The sequence below is a fragment of the Triturus cristatus genome, chromosome 7 (assembly GCF_964204655.1).
Source record: "Triturus cristatus chromosome 7, aTriCri1.1, whole genome shotgun sequence".
Classification (NCBI taxonomy): Eukaryota; Metazoa; Chordata; class Amphibia; order Caudata; family Salamandridae; genus Triturus; species Triturus cristatus.
The window spans coordinates 1,207,268,444-1,207,289,690 of record NC_140590.1 but is presented as its reverse complement, the minus strand read 5'-3'; the positions used below and the strand labels follow the sequence as shown (position 1 = coordinate 1,207,289,690).

The window sequence follows — 21,247 nt, the reverse complement described above, 5'->3', positions numbered from 1 at the left end:
CAGTGAGGTCGATTAGTAAAGTAAGTTACTAAAGCCAGGTCTTTAAGTACTTCCTGAACTGTAACAGGTTAGGTTCATTTTTAAGAGCGTTTGCTTCCCCACTTTACTTTACACATCTTGGGGACAATCAGGCTGCCACTGTCTGAGTATCTCAGTGATCAGGCCGGTATGTAGGGCTTGAAGAGTTGCGACAATTGCCTGGGGCTTTTGCCGTGTGTAGCCTTGAACTCAATACATACAGCTTTGAACTGATTGCGTTTGGTGATAGGTTGCCAATGAAGCTCGGCAAGAGCTTTAGAAGCTGTGTGAAAGCGTGTAAGCCCAAGCAAGACTCTAGCAGCGGCTTCTGCGTCACCTGATGTTTATGTATACTGCGCTTGCTTGCGCTAGTGAGAAGGGCGTTGCAGTAGTCCAGAGCCAATTAAGGCCATGAGCACTGTTTTCCTTAGTTCAAATGGAATGAATGGGAATACTTTTTTTTAGGACTTTAAGAATAAAAAACACATGCAGCTGTAGTCTGATTAATCTGGGATTCAAAGGAGAGCTTGGAGTCGAAGAGAAGACCGAGGTTTTTTACCTTGCTGGCTGGTATTGGAGGAGAACCCATGTCACTTGGCCACCAGCTGTCTGACCAGATTCTTGGCGTGATGCCAAACAGCATACTTCTGTTTTTTGACGTATTTAGTTTCAAACAGGTAGCCTGCATCCAGTTCCCTACATGACCCTTGCAGTCTTGAAACCGGGAAACGGTATCTGTGGCCGGGCTGTTGATGGACACAATAATCTGTGTGTCGTTAACATAGGACACCAGAAGCTTCTTATCGGTTTGGCCAAGGGGGTGACGTACAAGTTAAAAAGGGTGGGGCTCAGTGACAAGCCCTGAGGGACTCCGCAAGGTAGTGAGAAATCCGGGGAGATGAATACATCATGTGCCACTGATTGCGTCCTGTTGGACAGAAAAGATCTAAGTAGGAGGAGTGCTTCATCCTAGCGAGGCAAGGTGTTCAACCAACACTTCATGTGTGACCATGTCGAATGCCGCCGAGAGATCTAAATGGATAAGGGCAGCACTACCCCCTCTGACAAGGGTTTGCCTAAGTTCCTCCATGGCCGAAATACGCACCAGTTTGGTGCTATAATGGGCCTGGAAGCCATATTGCAAGTGGTCTAGAGTGCCTCCTTCTGTGAGAAAGGAGGACAATTCCTCATTTAGGAATCTTTTGATGACCTTAGCAGGTAATGGTAGCCTAGAGATGGGTCTATATTTGGAAGTGTCCTCTGGATCAAGATTCGATTTCTTCAAGAGAGGCAAGATGGAAGCTTTTTTCCGATCGGTGGGAAAATACCCCGTGGTAATAATATGGTTTAAAATAGGCCAGGGGGCGGAGGCAATGGTTTCAGGGACCATATGCAGGATTTTCGGTGGGCAAGGGTCAAGGGGGGATCCGGACTTGATTAAAGAGATTAATTTGAATTTGAAAAGACACCTACTAGATCTCATTTTTTCTAATTTGGAAGACTTAGTAGTAGGGAAACCCATCCCAGTACCATGGTCTGATCATTTCTTTATTCAATTTTTTTGGTCCCCCAATTCTGCCATGCCCCTTATTAAGCCGACTATAAAAAGGTCTCATCCCTGGCCCAAACTCTTGACAGATCAATGGATTCTAGAATTAGACAAAAAAAAACAGTCCCTGATCTTGATGTCATAATTGACAATGAAAATTTTAGTAAGTGGATAGAATGTTCTTTAGACCAAGTTCTTCCTATAAAATTTACACAGACGAAAACTGGAATCAACAGAAGGGCATGGTACTCTCTAAAGCTCCGAGCGTTGAAGCAAACTTGCAAGAAATTAGAAAGAATCTGGAGGAAGGATTTCTCTTCTAATAAGAAATTAGAATATAGGGAAGCCATCAAACTGTATAAAACAGAAATTAAATCAGCTCAGGCGGCCTACTGTGAAGAAAAAAATCTTCGGCAGCGAATTCTTCGCGCGAGATTTTTCGCTTAGCGAAAACTCTGCTCAGTGTCCCCCGCCCCCCGTGACCTCCGACACTTCAGGTTCACGCTGCAACAAATTAGCAGACTTCTTCCTCAACAAAATTCAAGACATTTATGCATCATTTCCCTTGGCAGACGGCCAAACATGGGATCTCAGCCCCCTCACCACGGAATCCCGTCTGGAGGCAATTCCCCTGATGAACCTTGAGGCTCTGGAAAGCATTTCATCACAGGTGAAGAGCGGCTCGCCTAGAGACCCAGCACCTCTCTACATTCTGAAACAAGTTGCTGGAACCATCTCTCCTACTATTCTGGAGCTGATCAACGCCTCTCTTGCCTCTGGAGTGGTCCCCCCTCCATGGAAGAAAGCGATGGTGAAGGCACTCCTAAAAGAGCCTAGCTTTGACCCTGATTCCCTGGGAAACTATTGTCTGCTTTCTTAGAGACTCACAATCTCTTCCACTTGTCACAGATTAGCTTTCGACCACTGCAAAGAACAGAAACGGCCATGTGATCAGTAGTCGAAGAGTCTAAAAAAATCTTGGACGCTGGAGGCACCACTGTGATTATCCTCTTAGACCTCAGTGCTGGCTTTGACACGGTCAACCACTAAATCTTGGTCCATAGACTTACAAGACTGTGGGTGACCGGGGTCGCTTTGACGTGGCTGCAGTCCTTCCTGGAGGATAGATTCTTCTAGGTCTTCGATGCTGAGGCAACCTCAAAACAGGTGCCTCTGCTGCAGAGTCCCTCAGGGATCATCCTTGAGCCCCACCCTATTTAACATTTATTTGAGCCCGCTAGCGGAGATCGTGCTGCCTTTTGGGGTACATATAGTGACCTACGCAGACGATGCGCAACTCGTGGTGAGACTCAACCAAGCTAACAACTCCTCTACCAGCCTCTCTCCTTGTTTGGAAGAGGTAGCCAAATGGACGAACAACTCCTTCCTGAAATTAAATGGAGAAAAAACTTAGATGATGATTTTGGGGAACCTGTTTCTTTTTATCCCCAATATAATGTGGCCGGACGACTTGGGCCCCGTTCCGGCCCCTAAGACCCAAATAAAAAGCTTGGGTGTCTGGCTAATTCGAGACATGACTTTCAAGGTTCAGGCACGTAATGTGGCAGTCCCCTGCTATGGCATCTTAAAGATGCTCCGTAAAGTCCTCCCACTACTCCCCTTCCAGGCAAGGAAGCTCATGGTCCAGGCACTCATTCTATCGCATCTGGAATATGGGAATGACCTCTACCTAGGGGCCCCATGCGCGACCTTCTCAAGACTCCAGATGGTACAAAGTTGGGCAGACAGAATTCTTCTGGATATCCCGAAATGCCAATCTGCAAAATCAACCCTGAAATCTCTCCACTGGCTACCCATCAGGGAGAGAGTTAATTTCAAGGCCATGTGCATTGTGCATAAGACGTTAGCCGGGAAGGGCCCTTCCATCAATTTTTCTATTGCTTGGCCCTACCGTGCTAACATCCGCCTCCGCTCCGGCGATCTGCATCTTGTCCCAGTTCCTAGGATTATGAAAGCCAGAAGTGGGGGTCGTCTGTTCGTCTACAGTGCAGCCAAATTCTGGAAAACTCTCCCTCTTCATTTGCGCAAGGAACCCAACCATCTTGCCTTTCGTAAATTGTTAAAAACCTGGCTTTTCCCCTAGTCTGGCTGGTTCTCCCCTACTTGCCCCTACTCAACGCAGGGATTATCCTGGGTAGCCATGCGCTTATTAAATGTATTTTTAATTTAATTTAATTCAATTCATTTCATTTGATTGTCCGGTCAAGAGAGATTGGCGGAAAGATAATAAGTGTGGTGGTTTGGTGTGAGGAGTATGGCTGGGACTCGGGTTATTGTGGTGCACAAAAGCATTGAAGACTTGTTTAACTTTTAGTTGAAAGGCAGTAGCTAACTTATTACAGAATTGCTGGCTACTTTCCTGGACTTGAGTTTGCTGAAGCTTAGAGAGTTTTTTTAACCATGGTAAAAAGCCTTTTAGCACAGTCGTTGGCTGCTTCTATTTTTTCTTTTATGAAGTCTGATTTGGCCTTCAGGATGAGCTTTTTATAGGTTTGAATGGCCTCTCTGCAATTTGATTTGGTTTGGACAGCCTGCGCTAGCCTCCATTTTCTTTCAAATCTTCTACAGATTAGTTTTTGTGCCTTCAAGGACTCATTAAACCATGGTTCAGAGGGAGATTGCCTGACGGTCTAGGGGGCCAACTGCTGTCCAGCGAGGTCGATCCAGCAATGATAGCTCCTCACTCCCTCATCCAAGTCCGTAGGGATGGGCTGACTGGAATGTTTAAGTATCTTACTTAGTTCTTCTCCCTCAACCTTGTGCCATGGACGAGAGTTGAGTGGTTTTTTTTATACCTTAGAGGGCAGGCAGAGCTATGGGAGAGGGAGACTAGAGGAGACAAAGACTCAGAGGGGGTGGAATCATAAGTAAGACATGGCTTCAAGAGGGATGGGAACACATGTGAGAGTAGACATTGGGCGAATGGTGCCAGTGGTGAGACAGGACAGTGGAAGGAGGGGGCAAAAGGTTATGTGGGGCAGTGGGGGAGAAGGGTCAGAGAGGAGACAGAGCAGTGGAGCAATGGACAAGAGGTCGCACTGGGCCATGTGGAAGAAGGGGCAAGCTGTGAGACAGGGGTACAGAGGACATGAGGTGGGACTAAACAGCATGGGAAAAGGGTTAGTGGGAGTGAGTGAGGGTAAAGAAGAGATGTGAAAATGGCAGAGCTGACATGGTTCTGCAAGGGGAGCTGAGCTGATGATGAGAAAGGGAAGTGATAGGAGGGTGGTCATAAGAAAGACAGGGCAGCAGGCGGAGAAGGTCAGGGGTGAGATGGGTTGACAAGGGTGTTTGCCAGAGGAGACACAGAGGCATGGGGCAGACATAAGATGTTCCAATGGGGGGGGGGGGTGAGGACAGGTGTTAAAGGAGAAAGCAGGGATGAGGCAGGTAACGTTTGAAATGAGATAGTATTTGCATTATATCAGAGGTGAGACAGAGCAGCAACGAAGAGGGAGTGCCAAGAGTTGCTACAGGGCTACAGAGGGGCCAGAGGAGACACTGAGGCATGGGGGCAGACATGTTATGGTGGACATAATGTAGAATAGGGAAGTAGACCAGGTGTGAGGGGAAAGTAGAGGGGAAAGAGGTTTAATTTGTAATGAGATTGTATGGCGAGAATGCCAAAGTTGAGACAGGGCAGGTGTGCCGCAGTGATACGGAGAGTTGACAGTAGATGCCATGGAAAGCTACCAATGATATGGGGTTGCTGGTTGGGAGGCCAGAGGTGACATGAAAGGGGGACTATAGAAGTGAGGAGGGGCAGCAGGGTGAAGACAGACAGGTATGAAACAGGCTCTGGGTAGAGGTTCTTTAGCAGCAATTTTAAATAATGCACAATGAATATTCTTGGACATAGGTGAAACGTATTAAGCATTGAGATCTTGTATCGAATAAACATGATCAGTCAGATATTTCACATTAAAGTTAATAACATCAATATTTTATGATTTCCTACACCTAACGAATTCCCAAACAATAAGTGGGGTTTGAGGAAATGTATTCATTTGTGAAGCTTGACATTTGCCAGAACCCATTTTCAGAGGGCCAGTGGGAAGGCAGGAGTCTGGGTCCAACCATGGTGTTAGAGGCTGGGGGCCCAACCCACTATGGATCCCACTCAACTTGGCCAAGTTCCTCTTGTGCACTTGACTCTCAGTGGTAGCTGCGGTCGAGTAGTCAAGGTTCCCACAGGGGGATGTAGCTACAGGTTAACATCACAACTCATAACTCAAAGTGAAAACAGTACAAACAGTAAATCAGCTGGCAGCAAAATACTTGCTTTTACTAGAAACTTAGTATTTTATTATTATTTGGTCTACACATGCAGCAAATTATGACATTCAGAAGAAACAACACAATCCACCCTGAAGTTGGGACTGTAATGGTTGTCAGGATAAACCCTGTCCCACGCTCCATTGTGTAAGGTGTTAAGGGTTATTCCCCACTCACTGGTTGCCACATCAAGGAACGCAAACTATCAGACCATACTCAAGAATTCTCTGTTTGACTCTTTAGGAATTTAGTCAAAAATGTCTATGGTGCTGCAGCACCATTAGCAGTGAGTCCCCGGGGGCACAACTGGCACAATTCACGTCTTACCCACTCTTGCAGCATGGAAGAGTTTTATCAATGCAGCGTGTGCCTTCAAACTCTGTCCCACGAGTCCTACTCAGCTTGGAGCAGCGCCCGGTGGCGCAAGGTCTCTCTCTCCTGAGCTGTGCTGCCAGAGGTCTCTCAGATGTCGGAGTAGCTTCCTTCTGATAAACATGTGGTGAGTTGACTTTGTTCAACGGGGGGATCCTTTCTTCAGCTCCCGACTGTATCCAGCGAAGATGCAACTTCATCCACGGCATCACCGGCAGTCCTCTGTGTTGAGTCGGAGGCAGTTCCCGCACAGTGTGAGTCCAGCCCGAGGTTGTAGTCTCAGTCTCTCCTTTGGAGGACGGCATGAAGCCTTTGGCAAAGTTGGTACTGGAAGTCCATACAGGGTTGCCACGGTACGTGGTTATATGGGTGCAGGCTCTTACAGCCTCATCGACACAGCACATACTTGGCACTCCTTGAAATGGTAGTTTACCAGTGACTCGCTCTGGCATATGTAGTCATCGCAGAGCAGCAATATAATCATAGCCAGTCCTTCATGGATCTCAACACACAACTCAGTCTACGGTGGCTCCCTCCTGACATACGGGGTGTCGCCAAAAGCAATCCTGCACATCGGCGATGGCCTGATCGGTGCACATCTGAATTCTCTCACCTTGCACAGGGAGTCTTCAGGGTAGGGCTTCCCACTGGACCTAGCTCCCTCCAAAAGTCTCTTCCTCACAGGGCACACTGACCTTGGCAAGCAGGCAGGCGCTGGTGCTCCAGGCTCCAGGGCAGGTGGTCTTGGTTTTCCTGGGAGATGTCACCTTACCCAGCACAGAGACTAGCAGGCCTTGGCCCCCAGACCTGGTCACAGGCAGAAGTCTTGCAGAGCTCCACCTTCTCACACAGCCCATCTGGCTGCTCAGCAGATGACAAATCTTTGGGGACTCAACCTCCCCTCCTATATTCCTATTCCGGACGCCAAATGTTATTAATGGTATGAGTCTTTGAAGTTTTATCTTTGGGTTCTGCTTCTTTTGAAGTGGACACCTCACTTTTTTCTTTCCTCATGAAATATGTTTGTCACAGCAGGCATGAATCTGAAGCTGATTGTCCACAACACAATTCATGGGTGTGGCCAGAGTTCACACCTGGATGTTAGCCACAGTGATATGTGCATCAAAAGATTAATCCCAGCCCCACTTTTTATGATTCCCTTGTCAGTCCCATCTCCATTCCTGAGATGTGTACAGGCCCCTCTTTCTGATCTATGACTGAATCAAAGAGCATTCTTTTGAAATGTAAAGAGTGTATCTTCCTTTTCCTTCCAGTGTGTGTCTCTCCCAGCTCACATGAATGCATCAATCCACAAATGAACCTGTCTGGGGGGATTCTTCACCTCCTCATGTCTTTACCAGGCAAGTCTGGGCTTCTCAAAATGGAACCCAATGTCCTCCATATATTGCACTATTTCAGGCACATTTGCTCAGTGTCCATTCACAGCACACATTGGGCCATATGTATCTAGCTATCTTGAGGTCACACACGCTGCGAATCACAAAAAAACAGTGTTTGCGATCGCAAAATACCCCTTTCCAATGTATAACAGAGTTTTGCATCGCAAAATAGGTATTCTCTAAAATTGCGAATACCTATTTTGCGAGTCCCACAATCTCCGGATAATCATTTGCGAATTCGCAAATGCCATATCGCAATTAGCGATTGTCACAAAAACCTATGTCGCAAAAAGCGAATTCGCAAACCTATGTAATAAAAATTCGCAAATTGCAAATCTTCGAAATTCGCAATTTTGCACCTGATTTTTACCACCAACTCAAACCAGGTGGTAACCAGGTGCAACCTATTTAAACAGGCCCACAATGCCACAGGGACTTCCACAATGGCAGCGCTGTATGTGATAGCCAGGAGAATGTGGATTCAAGCAGCAGCACAGAGAAGGAGGCGACAGGAACGGGTCTTCAGAGTGCGCATCACTCTGTTCCAGCAGACAGAGGAAGAGATACATGAGAAGTATAGGCTGGACTCAGCTACCATACTGGGCTTGATTGCTGAGCTAATATCTATGCATTAACACCCAACCCGCAGGACCTAAACCATTCCACCACAAGTGCAGGTCCTGTGTTCACTGCACTTACTGGCATCAGGGAGCTTTCAGGGGGTGATAGCGACAGCAGGAGGGGTCACCCAGAGTTGCTTGTCACGCTTCCATGCATTTTTGGATGCAATGGTACAGAGGCTACATCATCACATCACATTCCACGCCACACAATAGGCATTGCAGCAAACCAAACTGGACTTCTACCAGATTGCCCAATTTCCCCATGTCATTGGTTGCATAGATGGTACCCATGTAGCCCTCTCACCCCCCTCAAACAATGAGTACGTATTCAGAAACCGCAAATCATTCCATTCACTCAACATACAGGTAATCTGCAATACAAAATATATCATAACTGATATAGTGGCAAAATACCCTGGCAGTACACACGATTCGTTCATTCATAGACACAGTGTGATATACACACGTCTCACTTGGGGCGAATTTGGCGAGGGCTACCTGCTAGGTAAATGCATGTCAAGCACTCTTACAAACAGTTAAGGGCTGGAGTGAGAGTACAATGATTAACCATATGTCTTTCATCCTGTAGGTGCCAGTGCATATGCAGTGCGCAAATTCATCCTCACACCGTACTTCGATCCAGCAAATCGAAGAGAGCGAAGATACAATCGCGCACCCTTGTCAACGCGCTGTGTAATTGAGCGGGCATTTGGTATACTGAAGAGCAGGTTCCGCTGCCTGCATAAAAGTGGAGGAGCACTAAAATATGGCCCAGAAACCTGCTGCAAGATTGTGGCTACTTGTGCCATGCTGCACAATATTGCGACAAGAAAAGGCATACCAGTGTAACTCACAGATACAGAATCAGATGAGGATGAGGTACCAGGTCCACGTTGCAGACCAGAAGGTGGTGTCGAGGCTGCTGAGGGCCGACAGAGACGTGATGAAATATCACACAACTATTTCTAGGTGAGGAATGATGACACAGTGCAAATAATGATTTGAGAATGACTGTGTTTTAATGTACCTTAGCGTCAGGTAAATTGCATTCACACAGCCTACAAACACACTTTATGTGTAGAACTTGCTGTTGCATGTCATGTAGACAGTGCATGAGTAATGGGTTTACAAATGTCCATATGCCATGCGTTACTTCACCCATTGGCATGCAGTCGTGGTAACTCAGTTCATTTCTTACATGCACGTACTGCAGTGGCACGCTCAGGGTTCTGATTGCTCTCCCTTGAGGCATCTGATGGTGTTCTCTGCCTCACAATACGCCTTCTGGGTTCTGAAATAGGTGGGGTGATGCTGCTTCGGCTGGAGAGCTCCTCACTGTCCCCTGCCTCTAGGAGACCTGTGCCACCTAAGTTAGCTGTCTGCAGCTGGTCAACTGCATTGGTGACCTGCACCAAACCTTTGGCAACATCCTGGCTGCAGTGTGCCATTTCTACCTGCATGGTCACTGTGCGTCGTGACAGTATCAATGTGGCATTTGACAAAAGGTTGACCGCCTTGAAATATAGATCCAGACAGGTAAACAGACTTTGTTTTCGCCTGCGTCTGGATGCATGGTCCCTTTTCATTGTGGCACAGAGTTCTTTGATTGCTCCAGTCATTTCCCTAATGCTGTCTGCACAGGTCTTATGTCCCTAATTAATCTTTGTGATTGAGCTCTTTGTTGCCCTCCTTCATGTCTGTAAGGTTAGGATTAATAGACACCAGCTGCCTGCGTATTGATCTCATGCTTTTGGCTTGCAGGCGCTGGACCTTCACCATTGTGCCTTCCAAGCCGGAAAATATGGAAGGATCCTCTCCTGCGTCTGAGCTGGTTTGTGCCCTTGGCCTGCGTCTCCTGCAACTCTGGTCCCTATGGTGCATAGGGAGCTGATCATGTTCCTGCCGTGCACGCTGTTCTTGCTCTGGATGTGCCTCATCCTCTATGGCTTCGGGTTCTCCCTCCAACACCGGGAGTGGAGGCATAATGTGACGGTATTTTCGTAGGACTGGTGTTGGCAGTGTTGTCTGCTCTGTGTTCTCTCCCCCTGCCTGGTCCTGTGTCTGTGCTGCCTCCTCCGCTTCGGTGTTGTCACCCTGTGTTTCAGGTTCAACTGTAAATACAAAAGCACTACTTATTGTGTGTTCTGCTTTCCATTGTTCACTGAAGAAATGTTTTTGCATTTTGGTTACCTAAGTGCTGTCTTTACTATTTTGTGCCAACTGCTGATACATTGCTGTGTGTCATTGCTCAACTGTGTTATTTGTGTGACTACATCTCCCATGATGCATTGCTGGGTGGGCTGGAAAATGTGGAATGGAGTTGCATTGTTACTTCGTAATTGGGGCATTCCTGAGTGTGTCATTAAGTTGGTAATGTGTCAGGGCTGATTTAGCATGCTTCTTACCTTGTCTGGTGTTGGGCGTGTCGGAGCTATCGATATCTGCCACCCCGCTGATGCTTTCAGGCTGTAGGATGGAATCCACCAACTCCTCAAGGTGTGTGGATTCAGGCTCTGTGGATGTACCCCCACCAGTTTTCTTCGCCTCCGCAAGCCTGGTGGCAACCTTGTACTTGGACCTTGACCGCATGGCATTTCAGCGTTTGCGTAGTTTACCAATGGAGCGCTGTGTAAAACCTATGGCATTCACCTTCGTCTGTGTATCCAGACAGATTTTGCACTTTTGAGACTCTGGGACATGCAGGGATTTCTTGCTAAACAGCATCTCATGGCTATTAACCATCTCCTCAATGAGTACCTCCTGCTCCTCCTCACTGAATTTGTGTTTTCTTTTCCTCCCAGTTGCCTCCTTATCCTTCTCCTGTGGATCCATTGTGTATTGGTGGTGTCACTAAAAATCGCTATTTGAGAATCGCAAATCACATTTTTGATACATATGGCCCTTTGGGTCCAGCACTGCTACATCTATGCATTGTACTCAGTCTACGTGCACTGTTCATTGCTGAAGCTTTTTACCCAGTGTGTGTTATTTACAAACATGCACACTGCTTGCACACACACTCATTATGTGCGCGCTGCACAGCACTTCACCCTTCATGTATTGTACTTCACGTAAGCACACATGCACCCAGCACATGCTTTCCCTGTTCACGTACTGCACAGCACTACATCTCTCATGCAATGTGTTCCTCTCAGGTATACATACCCGTGGTACATGTATTAACCACACAGGCAACGCACAGTACTGCCCCATCCTTATAGTGTACCCTTCTCAGGCACACATGCAATCAACCTAGATTTACTAATCCTGTGCTGCGCAGGACTCCTCATCTTATCTGATGTAGGCCAAGGGTGAGTTAAGCATACAGCAGCGGAACTTTTAAACAGATGACTGAGCCTGCAGGTTTCACCCCAGTGACAACGGGTGAAAAATGTCCTGTTCACTACTACTGATCACTACACAGTATGTTGTCACCAAGGGCGTGTGCGGCTAAACTCCTGGTGAAGGCATTAGCCTTCCACCACTATGAGGCAAAGGCTTTGGGCGCCCCTCCCGCTCGAACAAGACTGCAATCTGTAGACAGGCCAATATCCTGGCACACACACATGATATGTGTTCACATATTAAAAAATATTTAGCACTAAGGATCCAGTGAACAGTACAGTTTGGCACTCAGGGCAGAGGTACACGTCTTAACCATCCAGAGTTTTTTGTCCCAACACAGTCTATCTTTATCTAAACAAATAACAGCATGTTTTGCAGTAGATGAGATGATCAGCAAATTTTTCTTTGTAACTCTGTCTTTGACACTACTAAATATGTAAGATCAAATATTCACTTATATTTAAAGCTGTGCAGTAGAATTCTAGGGACCTGGTAGAGTTAGACAGAGGTTAGCAGGTCAGCCAAGAGGAGGGCCAGAGGTGAGAAGAGGCTGCTAGAGGGAGTGGGAAAAAAAGGAGTCATAGGATCAGAAGTATGAGGGTTCAGAGGTGAGGGGACGCTATATGGAGCAGAGCCAAAGTTCATCCGGTACAGCAGTTTAGATTGTTCAGAGCTGAGGAAAACAGAGGAGGGGTAAGAGTTGAGATGGGCCTGATGGAGAGGAACTAAAGGGGACACAGAGATACAGGACTTAGGGGCCCAGAGGTGAGATGCAGTGACAGGGGTACAAAGATGTGATGGGACAATGGGGAGCCAGGCATGAGGTGAGAAATTTCAGAAGGCACAGGGTAGCTAGAGGGTGAAACATGACAGCGGACGGCAATAGGTAAGACTGGGCATTGGGTGTAGTAAGCTAGAGGTCAGATATAGCTACTGCAAGCTGGACCAAGTACTTCTCTTTCAGCACCTGACCCTCTGGGTGGTGAATACGAACAGTCACACACTTTTTGGAGTTAGTGTGTTGGTGCTCAAATGCAGAACTCATCAGTCAGTCAACAGCACAGTAAAGAAAATGTTTAGCCTAGTACTTATCTTTTCAAGACAGAAAGTACTTTTATTATACAATAATGCTCACTACTACACTCTACTAGTAACAAAAGCAAATCAGAATCGTTGGTGCTGCACCCACTTCACAACCTTGCAGTTATACCCTGTCCTCAGGCTCTCAACCAGGCTCTGAGTGGTCTCTCTACCCCCAAGGGAAAACAAGAATATCATGAATCGAGAACAGGTGCAGTTTAAACACCTCCAAACAGTATCTGTTGGCCCTCATAGTCTCCTAAGCTTTTACCAGTGAATCAGTCCTTTCAGGATTTCACTCAAGCCACCCAGTACACTACGGCACCTCAGCATTCTCTGAGAAGCATGTTGGCTAGCACTTCAAGAGTACTTTTCACCATTGGCGCTGGGCTGCGTTTGGCAGCGTGCCTGCTGTGACTCTTCCTTCAAGGCGCCTGAGGCAGCAGTCCTGAAATGGTGTAGTCCTGTTTGGTCCAGAGGTGAGTGTCATCTCCCATGCAGTTGACCAGTCCTACATTTGGTAGTTGCAGCCACCAGAAGGTCTTCTTCTGGGTTCAGCCAATGCAGTCGCCACTTGGGCCTCTCACAAATTCAGCAGTCATAATTTCGGCAGCTGCAGACCCGCTTGAGCTGGTCACAACCATCGCAGTTTGAGCTCAGCATGGGCTGGTCTTTACTTTGACAGTTGCAGCCCTCATGGGCAAGTGACAACTTTGGTAGTTTCAGCCACATGGGGCAGATTAGGTTTAAGTCTAGACATGCCCTCTTATGCGCCAAATAGCAACACACAATCGCACACTCGATCAGGCCATGGAAATCACGTCAATGTGGAGTAATAGCTCCTGATCACTAAATACATCCATAAAGAAGGAAAACACCATGTGACCACTGTTTTAATTGTTTGTTCTTTACATACAGTAACGCATACTGTTGATATTATAACGTGTGCACAGGTCATCTGTATTATTTAAAACTATGATTGGATGGTCTCGCAGTATAATTACCCTACCATTGCTCCAAATAATCTTGTCAACATGTTTCCGCCAATCCTATGTTCAGCACTAAGAGTCATTGGCCTTTGTCAGGACTTTGCGATCTCTATCTTATGTCACTAACACCTTGACTCCCTCAGTCTGATTCGTGATTCGTGAGTAATGTACCAATAGCATCAGTCAATGGCCTTACTTTTATCCCCTATGTTTCTGCCATTAGGAAATTTCACTGTAAGACAAAAGACCATCATTATCTATCATATAATTAGAGAGGGAAACAGTATACTTTTACATGCTAAGAAACGCACTTGGTAAAACATTCAAAACAGTGGCGCATGCATGTCACCCCTTTATTTAAAATGAAAACACCGCCAAATCGTGAGGCACTACACAAACACCTATGAGTTGTCGAGTGAAGTTAAAAATAGGTATTGAAGTCGTGGGTTGTCTTACCCAAACGTTTGTCCTGTAACTCTTAACCTGAAGTGGGAGCTGTTCATGATGTACTCACACACTGTGTTTATAATGACTCAGTGTCATCGTTATGCCTTACTTCCAAATCAGTTAGGCACAGCGTTTAATAAAATAAGAGTCTGTAATGTGAAGAGTATCTCCTTGTATGCTGTACCCTTTCTCCAGATCATTTGGTCGCAAATCTTAACAAAATCAGATTCCGCATCGCAAAGCGTATCTACCTGTATGTGGTACAGTCTCATATTAGTCAAAAACTCAGCAGGCCCTGACTCAATTTCAGTCCCCACTTACTTCATCAAGGGACCATCGACTTCTGAGATGCCACTTCTGACCCTCCGACTGTAGCAATGATATCCCAGTATCTCACTTTGTACTCGCACCACAGGTCGCGTCAGCATAGATCACGGAGTCACATTCTTCGGTCATGTGACCGGGCCTACTAGAGCATCAACCCCTACACAGGAAACACCAAGGGTTGGTGCTTCTCACCTTTGAAAGACTAGCTGTAAGGCACACATCTGCAAGGCTTTGTAGCAGCCCTCTAAATATACTGTGGATCACCCCCTTCCTTGTCCACAGAGGAGTTGGAACTGGAAGATCAAGTGGGTCCCACCTTTATACACAAATAGTAGACACAATGTGCGTCCACTGTTTGAAACTTTAGCATTGCTTTTGGGTGGTTTTCTTTTCAAGTATCATTGCCATGCTGTTCCACAGACACATTTGCACAGAGTAAACCTGTTCACATCAGTATTGTTTCTATCATGGAACACTGGCAACAGCGGCACAAATGAGGTGCAAGGTTTTTTTACCTGGCTGTCATTAGCCCAACAGGAGGAGTACTCAGGGAAGGACAAAAAGGCATGCTGCACCGAAAGGGTTCCTTACTGTAGGAAATGATCACCTTTTGTGTTGTGTCCCCCCAGATGTGTGCTCTGTCTGCTTTGCACACTTTAGAACTCCTCTTTTAGCCAATAGTAAGGTACATGTGCTCCCTCTTTAAACTTGGTTAAACTGGTTTATCCCGGATTGGTACTTTTAATTTGCAAATACATCCCTCGTCTATGGTGTAGACTAGGGACGTATATGCTTGGAACGTATAGGTCTGGAAGTTAAATACAACTTGTGGACTGCAGCACCTATTGTGCCATCCCCTACAGTTGTAGGGCACACATGGCTTCAAGCCCACCCTTTGTAGCCTGACTGCTGCAGTGTAAAACCTGCAGTACGACCTGTTGAAATAACCATTTTTGATAGGAGAAAACCTTTCTTTTAAATACGGACAAGTCACCGCCAAATAGGCCCCATAGCCCACAAGGCAGGGTGCATGGTATTTAAGAGTGGAACATGTAGAAAATTAATCCTACAATGTCCCTACAGTGGGAAGGGCATAAAAGCAATTTTTAATGTAAAAAGGCTCTAGGTGAAAACAATTGGAAGGAAGAGTAGATATTAATTCTGTTATCTCTTGTTAGGGACCAGCTAGGAAAATGATTAAACAACTATTCTTAATATTAACTAAACATTCATCACAGTGGTGAAGTCAGGTTTTTAATAAATATTACGTAAAGTTAACTTTTAGAAAGTTATCTTTTCCCTGCCTGAAGCTAATTTGAATTAGCTTTCCAGCAGTAGGTCAGTGAGTGATCAGCTCTGGGGTGGTATAAAAACTGTTCTCAGAGCAGAGAACAATGGCTTGGAAGTGGGAAGGTGTTTTTGTTCCTCTGGCAGGAAAATCAGTTGGGGTGGAACCAGGGCACTTGTTTACGTCCAAGTGGCATCATCTACCACAAGCAAATGTTAGTTGACACCTGGAAAGGTCTTAACTTTTGTCCTCCTAGTCAGACATGCACCAATCCCAGTTGGGAGAAAGCTGTCTCCAAAAGTGCTTTAGAGTGACCATAGAAAAAGGGGCTGTTCGTTGCACTGGCCACACCTTCTTTACAGGCACACAGTCTCTGCAAAAGGGGGAAGGGTTTCCCCATCTTAGATTTGGAGGGTGAGTCGCACAGTGGGATTCCTGAAGTAAAGCAAACAGGAATCGCTGCAAATGAGGGTAGTAGTATCTCTGGTATCTTTTGCACCATTGGTTAGGGAGGAGCCAGGAGTCAACTCCAACAATTAGCTGATGCTAGGCAACAATGTAGCACCTCTAGTTGGCCACTTCTGAACACTTTCTGGACCCGTCAAATAACAGACAAGACCCCCAACACAAGAAACAAGTTCACCGCCTGCATGACTAAAATTGCTAACTGGATGTAAGCCAACTGCCTCAAGCTCAACACAGACTAGACAGGAGTTGTGATCTTCTGCAGGAACATCTCACCATTGGGCCCTAATTGGTGGCTGGCTGAACATGGACCCACACCCAGGACCCATGACAGGAACTGCGGAATAATCATCGACAACAAACTAGACATGACTGCACAAGTTGATGATATCACTGTTTCCGGCTCCCACACCCTGAATTGCTGAGGAAGATCTTCAAATGGTTCCAAAGCAACAGAAGAAATGCTATAACTCATGCCGTAGTCACACGCAAGTTGCACTATGAGAATATCCTCTACACCGGGAACACCAAGCAATTCATTAGAAGACTACAGACCATCCAGAACTTGGTATCCTCAACCTCGTACACAGAACCCGAATTACACCACACCTCAGGGAACTACACTGGCTTCTAATACACAAATGTGCTCAATTCAAACTCCTCACACACATTTTTACAATTTAGGCTGCCTGAACAGTCGCATCTCTTTCCACCAACCATCCAGACACCTCCACTCTGCAGGACTCCTACTGGCCAATATCCCATGCATACACAGAACCAGATCAGGAGGACAAGCATTCTCTTACATCACTCCTAATGCATGGAACAACCTCCGTTTCCTCATCAGTGGCTCCGACTCTCTTCTTGAATTCCACAGTGAACTGAAGACCCAGCTTTTCCAATTAAGCAACCTACCCACAGGTAGGGTCAGGCACAAACACCTACGCAGCACTAGTCTACCCTCGCGGGTGATAGTATGCTTTACAAATACACATAATAGGAGAGGACTGGACGTAATGTCTGTGACCTGAGAGGGCCACTGAAGGACTTAATTGGATCACCCTTGTAACCAGGACAAAGATGTGCTCAAAGGTCGTCTGCTTTTTTCTGAAGAGACCATCTGACCAGCACCAATTGGATCACACCTGGACCATGCTGGTGGGCTTCTCCGAAGAGAGTTTTGACCCCCAAGTGCTGTTCCTAAGGTTCTGGAATCCTTGTTTATGTCTAACTGAACCTTTTTTACTACTTCTCAAAAACTGGAAGTTACATTTTTTTCTTTACTTCAAGACCTCTGGAGGACTAGTTAAATTGACGGGCCTCCCTCACTGACTGAGAAAACAGGTTTCTCCCACTAGGAACGTCTCCACAGCAACAAATCCAGTTCAGCTGGCCCTCAACAAGAATGTGCCTGGCCTAGTGGAACTCAACATTAGATACAGCTGGCAGCCTTGGCCCACTGGAGGGTTGCGAGCTCTAAAAAACAGCCTGAGTCCGAAGTTAGTAATCTTGAGTGGGTGAAGGTGTCAACAATATCCAACTGGCAAGAGTGGGTGCAAACTTTTAATTGCACTAGAGAGAGTTTTTTCTGACAAAATTAACAGCTTCAGCAGAACCTTATCAAGCACCTATCCAACTTTGTGAAGACTTCTCCGTATGCAGCCTGCTGCCTTGTCCCCCTGAAGGATTCTGATTTCCGTGTTTGAGATCCCAAAGTAAAACCTATGACCGGGTCGAACTTGGTTAGTGTATCGAACTCACGCTCCATTGCGGTTGATTTGAAATCTTGCCAAGGTCCTCGTTTACCTCCTCAACCACTGGCTAACTTTGGCATTTTGCACTTTCTGGGGCTAATTTTCCTAAAATCTTTAAAAATTAATGTAGGAAATACACCTTTTTCTGTATGGTCACTCCAGACTTTTTACTTTTTGCTGGAGCCTATTTTTTAATGTGCATTTTACCTCTACTAAGTAGTGTAAAAGTACCTGTGTTCCCCCTTTAAACATAATTAGATTGGCTTATTTCTGACTGGGACTATTAAGTTGCTTGTAAGTCCTACTTATATGGTGTAGAAAGTAAACCCAGGGCTTAAAAGTTAATGACACTTCTGGGTTGCAGCGCCTATTGTGCCATCTACTACTGGACTACCATGAGTAACCCGATTGCTGTAGTGTAAAACCTGTAGTGCAACCTTTTAAAAGAACCCTTATGATAGGTAAGAACCACCCTTCAAAATATTTTTAAGTCACTCCTACATAAGCCTCGATGCCTCCCTACAATGAAAAGCCCCAAACAGCTATTTTCATTGTGGCATCCCTGGTTATAGTTTGTAGAAAACCAATGTACAAATTAAAATACTAATACAGTTTCTCTGGAATGAGACCAGCTTTAAGAAATAATGAAACTATTATTTAAATAAAATGAAATGTAATGGTGAAGTTTGATTTCTAAGAAATATTAAGGAAAAGTAACTCTTAGAAAGTCACCTTTTTCCTGTCTGAAGCTCCTTCAGGTTAATTAATTTGCATTAGCCCTCCAGCTTCTCCCAGCCTATGCTTAACCTTGAATAGTAGTAGCTGAGGTGTGAAATGTCTCTCAGGAGAGTAAAAAACATAGACTGACCTGAATGGACAGGGATAACTCTTGTGAGCTCAACAGCATACGAAGGGTGAGGGTTGTGGAGTGGACCTTCTTTGACAGCATAGTGTCAAATCCTGTTTACATGTCTGTTGAGCCACATGTATAACTTGGGGTGCACTTGAAAGAGAGAGAACAGGATGCCAATAACATTCTTGTGGATCCCCTACCTGGTTGCTGAATAACCCTGCTTTCGTCCTTCTTTCTCTGGGTCTGTATATACAGTGGCTGCTTCAAACTGCATATCAGTGTTTGATGTGAGAGGACACTAGAATTGCCATAATACACACCCTACACACACACACACACCCAGCCTCTGAGCCCACGTTTAGTGTTGCCGAAGATCTTAGCCTTCTTCATTTGCCCTGACACCACGTATTTTGGGCCTGTTTGCAGGAAAGTAAACAGGAATTATTGCAAACGTATATAAGTCAAGGACTGGGAAGCTTTACACCATTAGTCAGAGAGGAACTGGGAATGTCCTACGGTGTTCCCCACCCACAATCTGGTGAACCGAGCAAGTTTGGAACCTCGCACACCCTTGCTCAGGACACTTTCTGTGACCTGAAGAAAGAAGTGGACTCCGAGGACCAGCTGACCCCCTGTGTGGCTACAGATGCACAACAAGCTGCAAGAGTCCTTTTCCTAAAAAATACCCAAATATCCAGTGGCAAATTGACCTTCATCGGAGTTTACTGTGGGTCTCTGCCTGTCACCCTGAGTGTCTTTAAAGACTTGAGATCTTGGGGCCCTTAGAAGTGTGCTCTTGTGGTTGTTAGGCACCAGACGAAAGTTTGAAAACTTTGAAAAACTTTCTCCAGAACTTTAGAGAGACCTGCATGATAATGTATCAGGGCTGCATTTCAATGGCATTGGATTCAATTATAGATTTGCTCTAGTCAAGGCTCTAATGTTAGGCTACCACTCACCTGAATACCTGTTTGTTCCCTTGGGGATATACAATGCTGAATCCCCATACCGCCAAGATCCTGCCTCCGCAAAAGTGATTAAAACTCTCTGTGCCAAGGGAGAATCCCAGGGGAAAGGGGAGTGGGGCTAAATTTAAAAAAAGAGAAAAGACACTGCCACCTCTGGTTCGTAGTACTTCTGGTGCACTGACAAGCTTCTACCTTCAGCTTAGTTTTTGGCACTGTTTCGTGGCTCTGTGCTTTTGTCTTTAAACAATAAACAAGATATAGATATTTAATGCTAGATTCAGATTACTCATATATCAACTAGTGAATAATAGCAAGATACTTTCAATACCTTCTATTATTTAAACCTCTCTAATAAAGGTTGCAACTCTTATAAACCATTGCTGTTCATCCAATCATTTGTGAAGACATTCTTTGGTAGTATTTCTTAATTACAAAGCTTACCAACCTTTACACAAGCTTAATTCTTGGTATAACTGTCTCTCATAATAATGCAAATAATAATTGTCAATAATTACTTTTTGATAGCAGAGTTATTATTCAAATAAGCCTCCTGCTTTAAAATGCAAAAGAAACAACAGTTGTCGTATTCCAATAAGTCTGAACTTAATTCTTGGAATTAAATGTTCTCCGATTTTCAGATTGCGAGTAAAAGTATAAATAAAGAGTACCTGTTAAATCTTGTGACCAAATTCCCAAGACGCAAACACAGGGAAACACCTTGTTCTGAACTTTGTCCTCTTTCTTTTGTTTTTCTTGTTGATTAGCTGCTGCGGGAATCCGGAAGCAATGCTGGCCTCTGGGAGGTTACCAAGGCAACCGGAGTCGAAGAGTGAATGACACACAGGAAGTCTGGACGGAGAAGATGAGCCCAGGAACCGGAGCTGGATCAACACACTGGAATGCAGGTAAGCAGGAGAAATAACGAGGCCAAGCGTTTCTGCTAGCTAAACGTTCCTTTTTATAGCTCTGCGATGGGTGGGGTTTACTCGTGCAGGTTGTATGACTCATCATCATGCTGCACATGAAAAACGGGTGTGGCAGCACATGTGGAGAAAACCTGAAGGCCTTAATCATGCTTTACATTTGTTTCCAATACACCAATATTATTTAAGCATATAAAATAAAATAAAACAAACAAAACAAAATGTCCACTTTCTAATGTTTTGCACAACTTCAAGGCATATGTGTCTAACCGTAACCTCAACTCAAAGGTCTTGCTTCCTGTCATTCTGTGGTTCCAGAATTGGTTAAGCTTCGTTCGTAATTCCTTACAGTCGTCCCTCTCAAAGAGCGTCCCACCGGACGTGGTTTGTGGGGTCATCTAAAATGAAACTGGCGTATCAATTGTGGTGCATTAACAAAAAATGCCAGATCCGATGAATTCTCACTAGTATCATAACCTTTCCAGGCTATTAAATAATACAAGCTACCCTGTAATCTCTTAGGGTGAAGAATACATTGGACTTCATATTC

The 21,247-nt window shown here is 45.4% G+C and overlaps 1 long non-coding RNA gene across 1 annotated transcript; it reads left to right on the top strand.

Annotated features, from left to right (window-relative positions):
* The first annotated feature begins 9,046 nt into the window (after positions 1-9,046).
* Positions 9,047-20,675, top strand: LOC146811608 (uncharacterized). The gene is made up of 3 exons (XR_014965828.1): positions 9,047-9,227; positions 10,020-10,250; positions 20,539-20,675. It is a non-coding gene; the product is annotated as an uncharacterized LOC146811608 (long non-coding RNA).
* Positions 20,676-21,247: the final 572 nt, after the last annotated feature.